The sequence below is a fragment of the Sinocyclocheilus rhinocerous genome, unplaced genomic scaffold (assembly GCF_001515625.1).
Source record: "Sinocyclocheilus rhinocerous isolate Xijiao unplaced genomic scaffold, SAMN03320098_v1.1 scaffold140, whole genome shotgun sequence".
Lineage (NCBI taxonomy): Eukaryota > Metazoa > Chordata > Actinopteri > Cypriniformes > Cyprinidae > Sinocyclocheilus > Sinocyclocheilus rhinocerous.
The window spans coordinates 213,570-220,169 of NW_015642053.1; positions in this window are offsets into that span (position 1 = coordinate 213,570).

The window sequence follows — 6,600 nt, forward strand, 5'->3', positions numbered from 1 at the left end:
CTTTATATGATTCACCACTTTGACCTTTATCATCTCAGATGCTCAGGGGGGAAAAAACTGAAAATTTACACTGTTATTGCTCAGGAAAGATACAATACTGCGAAAACATTTTGACCTTTTGTTTGGCAAATTTTGTGCGATATTGCATTTTGGGGGGGATTGGAATGGAATCAATACACTAAGATTTCCAGAATGCATTATGAAAAAATATATGCTTGCATGAGGTGGATACTGTATTCAGTACAAACACAGGAATATGCATGAAAAAAAAATTACTTAACAAATGCATCAAAGAAGTTATGTGATTTTGCTCAAAAATCATATGACTGAATAATTTGATGATTACTATGAACTCCCAGAACTGTCTGAATGTGATAGTTTTGTTGTGTTCTTGAACAAATAAATGCTCATTAATACAAAAATGACATTTTCAGCTTGGATGGAAACAACTACTGATATCAAGAGCTGGCCAGTAATATAAATACAACAAAATGTCCTACATTTAAACTTTTCAATCTGCCTAAGTAATTTTTTTTTCATGCATATTCCTGTGTTTGTACTGAATACAGCATCCACCTCATGCAAGCATATATTTTTTATGATTACTATGATATATTTTATAAATATATGATTACTATGAACTCCACAGTTCTGGGAGTTCATAGTAATCATCAAATTATTCAGTCATATGATTTTTGATGATTACTATGAACTCCCAGAACTGTCTGAATGTGATAGTTTTGTTGTGTTCTTGAACAAATAAATGCTCATTAATACAAAAATGACATTTTCAGCTTGGATGGAAACAACTACTGATATCAAGAGCTGGCCAGTAATATAAATACAACAAAATGTCCTACATTTAAACTTTTCAATCTGCCTATATTGCACACACACTTCCAGGAAAAAAACTTTTTGGGGAAATAAAGTAGTTTGAAGCAACCTGCGCAACCAGCAGAACACAAAAGATCCCTCATACATCCTCAGGTGACCCATATAGGGCTTTGTAAGGTTTTAGTGTCCATGGCAGATGCTGCTCCACCACACTTTCTAACCCAGGTGCAAATCACCTGTCCCCAGAGACTGCACTGCCCGAAAAAGAAGAACTGCAGTCTTGTTTGATAGCCAGCCTGGTGGCTCTGACCAGCAATAAGCACACCAGTGTGTTTGGTGGATCTCACCACAGGTACATGGACAGAGATGTCCTTTCATTAGAGGGTCAGTGGGTGGGCTGCAGGAATGTATCCACTGACTGTCTCCTCTATATGAGGCAATATGGAGAAAGAAGGTGTACTAGGTGCCGATCTAGATGCTGCACAAATCCTTCTCTGAATCATTTGAAAAGAAACTACAAAGACAAGCAGAGGTCATTTCAAGTGCTACTGGCTGGCAACTTCCTGAGCTTCTTGTACTGTGTTTGTATCATGTTGGGTTGGGTATTTACATATTTTTGTATAGCTACCTTAGAGAAAGTCTAGAAAACTATTCTAAAACCCCAGTTATTGCTGTGTTCACTGAAGCACAACCTGACTGTTTGTGACAGCATGATCAATAGCTGTCATAACCTAAATCTGCCATTAAATAAACGCGTACAGTGTTTTGGCAGCAACAGCGAAAAATGAAGTCAAACAGAAAAATGAATCACAAAACAAGCCATTAAACAGTAAATATATACAAAACGCTAAATGGCAGGCCGCATTACTGAATCTTCAGCTTTATAGCAAAATAAATCATGTCTTGCCTGAGTTGTGAACGTGAATTCCTTCCTTTCACTTTCAGACCATGTTATAACTATTTTCAGTGATGACTGTATCAAAATCTAGCTTATATTTACATATTTTTTTACTTTTTAATTATATTATCCTATATATGGTGTAAGGTGGAGGGGAGCTCAAAAGGGTCATGTTCAAATATGGTGACCTTCCTTGACTTTTCAAAGATTTCAAAGTCAAGAAACTACATGTAAAAGGCATACTTGTATAGGTTTAACAGATAATAAAAGTTCAAACAAATAGTCTACTGAAATGTACACATGGTGATTTGCTTACAATGCAGATTTTTATTTATTTATTTTCTCTCACTGAGAATTCATAACTGGTCTTACAATTTCTTTATTTTACGTCAAGATGTAAATGAATGCTTTAATGGGAGAACTGAACCGATTCAAAATTAGATTTTTCTTTAGAATGATGCAAAAATAAAATCCAGAAACACATTTTCAAACTCAATAGTCAATGATTGTTTATCTATCATGTCTTATACTACAAGGCGGTGATCAGAGACAATTAATTGTGATCAGAGACAAGACAGAGTCAAGTAGTTTGGTAAAATATATATTTTATTTTATTCTTCATACAAAGCAAAAGTATGAATGTTCAGTATTTAATTATCTAGAAACATCTGTTCCATTTTTCACTTTCATGGTGTAAAATTTATTTTTGATACCACAAAATACTTGGTTTACATGTCTTCCTCATCATTTGTACATAAAGATCATTTCTAGTCTATGTATTTGTGTTATACTCAGAGTAAGACAAGCATTTATAACATCTGGATATCTCTATGAGGTTGAATAAAACTCAACCATTAAACGTTCAGCATTCAGCACACACTGCCTGACCGTGAGCAAAGATATGAAACTTTGCTCATTCCAACTTTTGACAGATCAGAATTCATATGCAGTTCGCACATAATCAGTGAGGGACAAACTTTACCCAGAAAATGCCTGAGCAATAAAGCTCCTCTTCGACATCCTGGGACAGTTGTTTCTGAACCAAAAAACTCAATTGCACTGGTAAAAATTACAGGAGGCCCTATGGGCGAGCATTTGATGACAATTTGCTTGACCCTATTTCACTGCCATCATCCAACTGATTTGCTTTTAAATGCAATGTGAATGCAAGAAACAAGCTTTGATGATTTGATTACAGTTCACATTGTTTCTCTTTTGCCTCCTCAGAACATTTGATTACTTGATGAATTGAATAAAGTAGGAAAAATGCCCTGGGAAATTTCCCTTAATTCAGACTCGAAGGCCAACAAGAATCGTATGGCTGTGTCCTCACAGCTGATAAATATTACAATCTCCTCTCTAAATGAAAGAAAGTTGGCTTAGCATAGCACAAGGACTGGTTCGAGGCACAGCATGTTCTAAAACAAAACAAAAATCAGTGAGCTGATTCAGAACTCTTTCATTTTTTTTTAAATGCATCCATCCAAAAACAAACAATTAGACAAACATTTCCCTCTGCATTTCATTTTCCAGTATATTAAATAGGGGTGAAAAAGGCGAAGATTCAGTACATTCGTAATGCTATATTCTGCCTTAAAACCTCCCTGTGACCTAACCCCTTCAATTCTGCTCCAGGAACAGCATCTCAGCCTGACGTTGGTGTAGAAAATGACATGTTGGCTCCATGCACCCTTCAAACCCTACACCTTGTGAGCTGATCCTGAATCAGGTGCTCTGAGTGAACAGTAACCAGAGCTGCACGAAGCCCAGTCATTCATCTTGCCTTCGAGACAGTCACCATCTCAGCGGTCACGGGATGAATTTCACAGATAAAGAGCGACTGACTGTTTCTCCACGCTTTCAAGTAGACAGAAAAGCACAAGAAGACTTGCATGAGAAAAAGATGAACAATGAGGCATCTCAATGCAAGCTTGTTAAAATTTGGCAAGAAGAGGAGAACTGAGATGTGGCGGAAAACGCGTTTTGATGGGATGAACGAGAAACGCTACTCTTCACGTTAGGGGTTTTATATTCTAGTATGAGTGAAGCTTCTTCATAAAGATAGGGGCCTGCCATCTATGAGGCTTATATGTCATCATTTGGCTCTTGCTTTTTAAACAAATCCAGTTACTTTCAATGCTATCTTGACCTTTGAACCTTTCAGACAGGACAGCAGGCCGTTTCTGAGGCAGGAGAAAAGCTAATCGATCAGTTCAGATATGTTACGCGATTAGCATAATGTCGACATGCTGCCTTGCTGTTGTCCGAGATACGATTTAGCCATCGACGGATTGGTCATTCATTACAGGAAAGGCCAGCGGTCGACTCTAAACATGAGTGACACTGCAAGTAGCAATTAGGGCTATTGATCGTCATGCTATTGAGTAAAGGGACACATCGGATCAGCTCTCTTGCTTATCAGCCGAACGTAGTAGGACCCAGGCCAATATGGAGTGTAACAAAACACGAAATGTGATATTTCATCACTAAGATACACATCACTAGACAAGCAGAACTGAATAAAGTCGCTGTTGGTTTGTAAATGCACAATACCCGTAACAAACTGTTTTTGTTTGTCAAACCATTTTCAATTTCGGAAGCACCATTAAATTAATTGTGAATGGAAAAATGCACAGCAAATCAAAAACGTGGAATGTCGGTGGTGAGACTAGAATTGGGCCGGACGTTATGTACAGTATGGTTAGGCAGCTTAGTGAATTAATTGCTTAGAAATTAAAAATAAATTATTATAAAATAGATTTCTGTACATTTTACATATATATAGCAATCATCTCAATGTCTTTTTGCCATTTCAAATACACAGAAAAAGAAAGAAAACAACGAGTCCTCCATTCACGGTTAATCCCAACCAAAGTTATGCCCAGTCATCTGGTAGAACTTCATGTTGAAAGGTCTGTAAAAGTCTCCCTATGGAGAAAGAGAGAGAAAGGAAAGGGGGTTAAGATGGAGGTCTAATGAAAACAAAACTTTGCATAATGCAATCAAACAGATGGAGCATGTGGCACTCCTCAATCAATGAGCCGATTCAAGGCCATGATTCTGGGTCAAATGTGATTAGCATCGGTTGCTAAACAAAACATGCATTCAAACGTCACAGATGCATAAACCATGTTAAACGGCATGGCTGCTACTTAATAGTAAGGGCTTTTTAATGTAATACAGAAGCTTTGGAGAAGTGTTATTTGCTCCTTTGTTTCCTAAAAATCATGCTTAGATCAACCAATATTGCATTTTTATAAGTCTGTTCATACAGACTACTACACAAAAACATAATATGCATTATGAATATTGAGTATTGGCTATTAGTATCATTAGTATTATAATCGCTGTTATTTATGTCTATTAATGTAGAGTTTGTTTTAGAAGGCCCAATATTCAAGAATTAATGTTGAAAAATATGTTTATTTATTTATTTAAATGCCCACATATATATCTGATTCTGAATCTGATACCAATAGTGTTCCAAAGTATGACCCCAACAACGGTCTTACACTACTGACCACACAGATCTAAACAAAGACTTATACTTCAAAGAGGCTGACACAAATGACCACACTTAGCAAAAGCCTTCAAAACATATGTGCATTCCACATGAAAGTTGTTCAGCCTTGTTTAAAGACAGCGATCCGCTTTTAAGGCAGTTACAGGGTGAAATGGATAGGGTACGTGCAGGACCGCAATCAAGGGACATTTTTTAAATGAAAAGTGAACATGCATGTTAACGCCAAACAGGCTTGGGTTTCACAACCCCGTCCAATCAGGAAGAGTGGATTATAGTGGAAGAGGTGATAACAGAGGACTTTGATGGACACATGGGGGTATGGATCCTATTTCATTGGCACACGCACTCAGAAACTTTGACGTGTCAAAAAGTGCAGAAACACATCTGAAGAAAGTTTGCTTCTGCTGACTGAAAATTTCAAGGCATAGAAGATGATATGTAATGAGAAATCAACCAAAGAAAATAACAGAACACCAAATTTAAGGGATGGAGATAAGTAAAGATAACAAAGTGTGAATTTCAGCCACGCTCAGACGTCAACAGACCTAGAATGAGCCTCCTTGGGGTATCAGTCTGCAAACAGATAAAGCTCTTGTTGGCCTGTTGTCTCTGGAGTATCGAGCCTTGTTGTTAGCACCAGGGCTAATTTACTGCCGCATTGTGAAGTGCGCTGTCAGCGTCTGGTGTAATCCTGCTTTGCGTATTTACACCCTGCGGAAACGAGGCTACGAGCAATTCAAAAGTCTGCAAACAATTTGTTGAAGGATATCACACACACTTCAGTGGATCAGTTTATTCTATCTCTCCAAACAGTCTTCAGTAAAAGCCTGACTATTTTTTACCACTGGTGTTCTCTAGTTAGAGGTGAGAGCCCCTCAGCACCAAAGCAGAGAGAGGTGTTATCATAAACAAAACCCACGAAGAGTGTTTCAATGCGGACATACATTTCAAAACTATATACCAGGTGCTGCTGTAGACCTAGATTTTTGCTGCATTCTGCAGTTTTTTTTTGCTATACAGCAACTGCAGAGCACTAACTCTCTGTGCTAAAGGATTTTTCAAGATCACACAGCTGAAACTATGTGTGCAAAAATCCCCATTTTGTAATTGAAAATCAAGGCAGCGCTGGATTCAGAATGGAAGAACAGCCTAAGGCTGCAGGAGGTAACGTGTTGATTTATTTGATGGAAAACTGTTGGCTGATTTGTGTGGTTACATGGCTTCTCTAAAGAGCTGGCCACAGATCCAATTATGATAATATCAGTTTGATTACTGCTCTGTCAGAACACTGGAGTGAGAGTTTGAGGGAAAGAACACAAGGGGGAAAAAAAACTAATTAATCTCT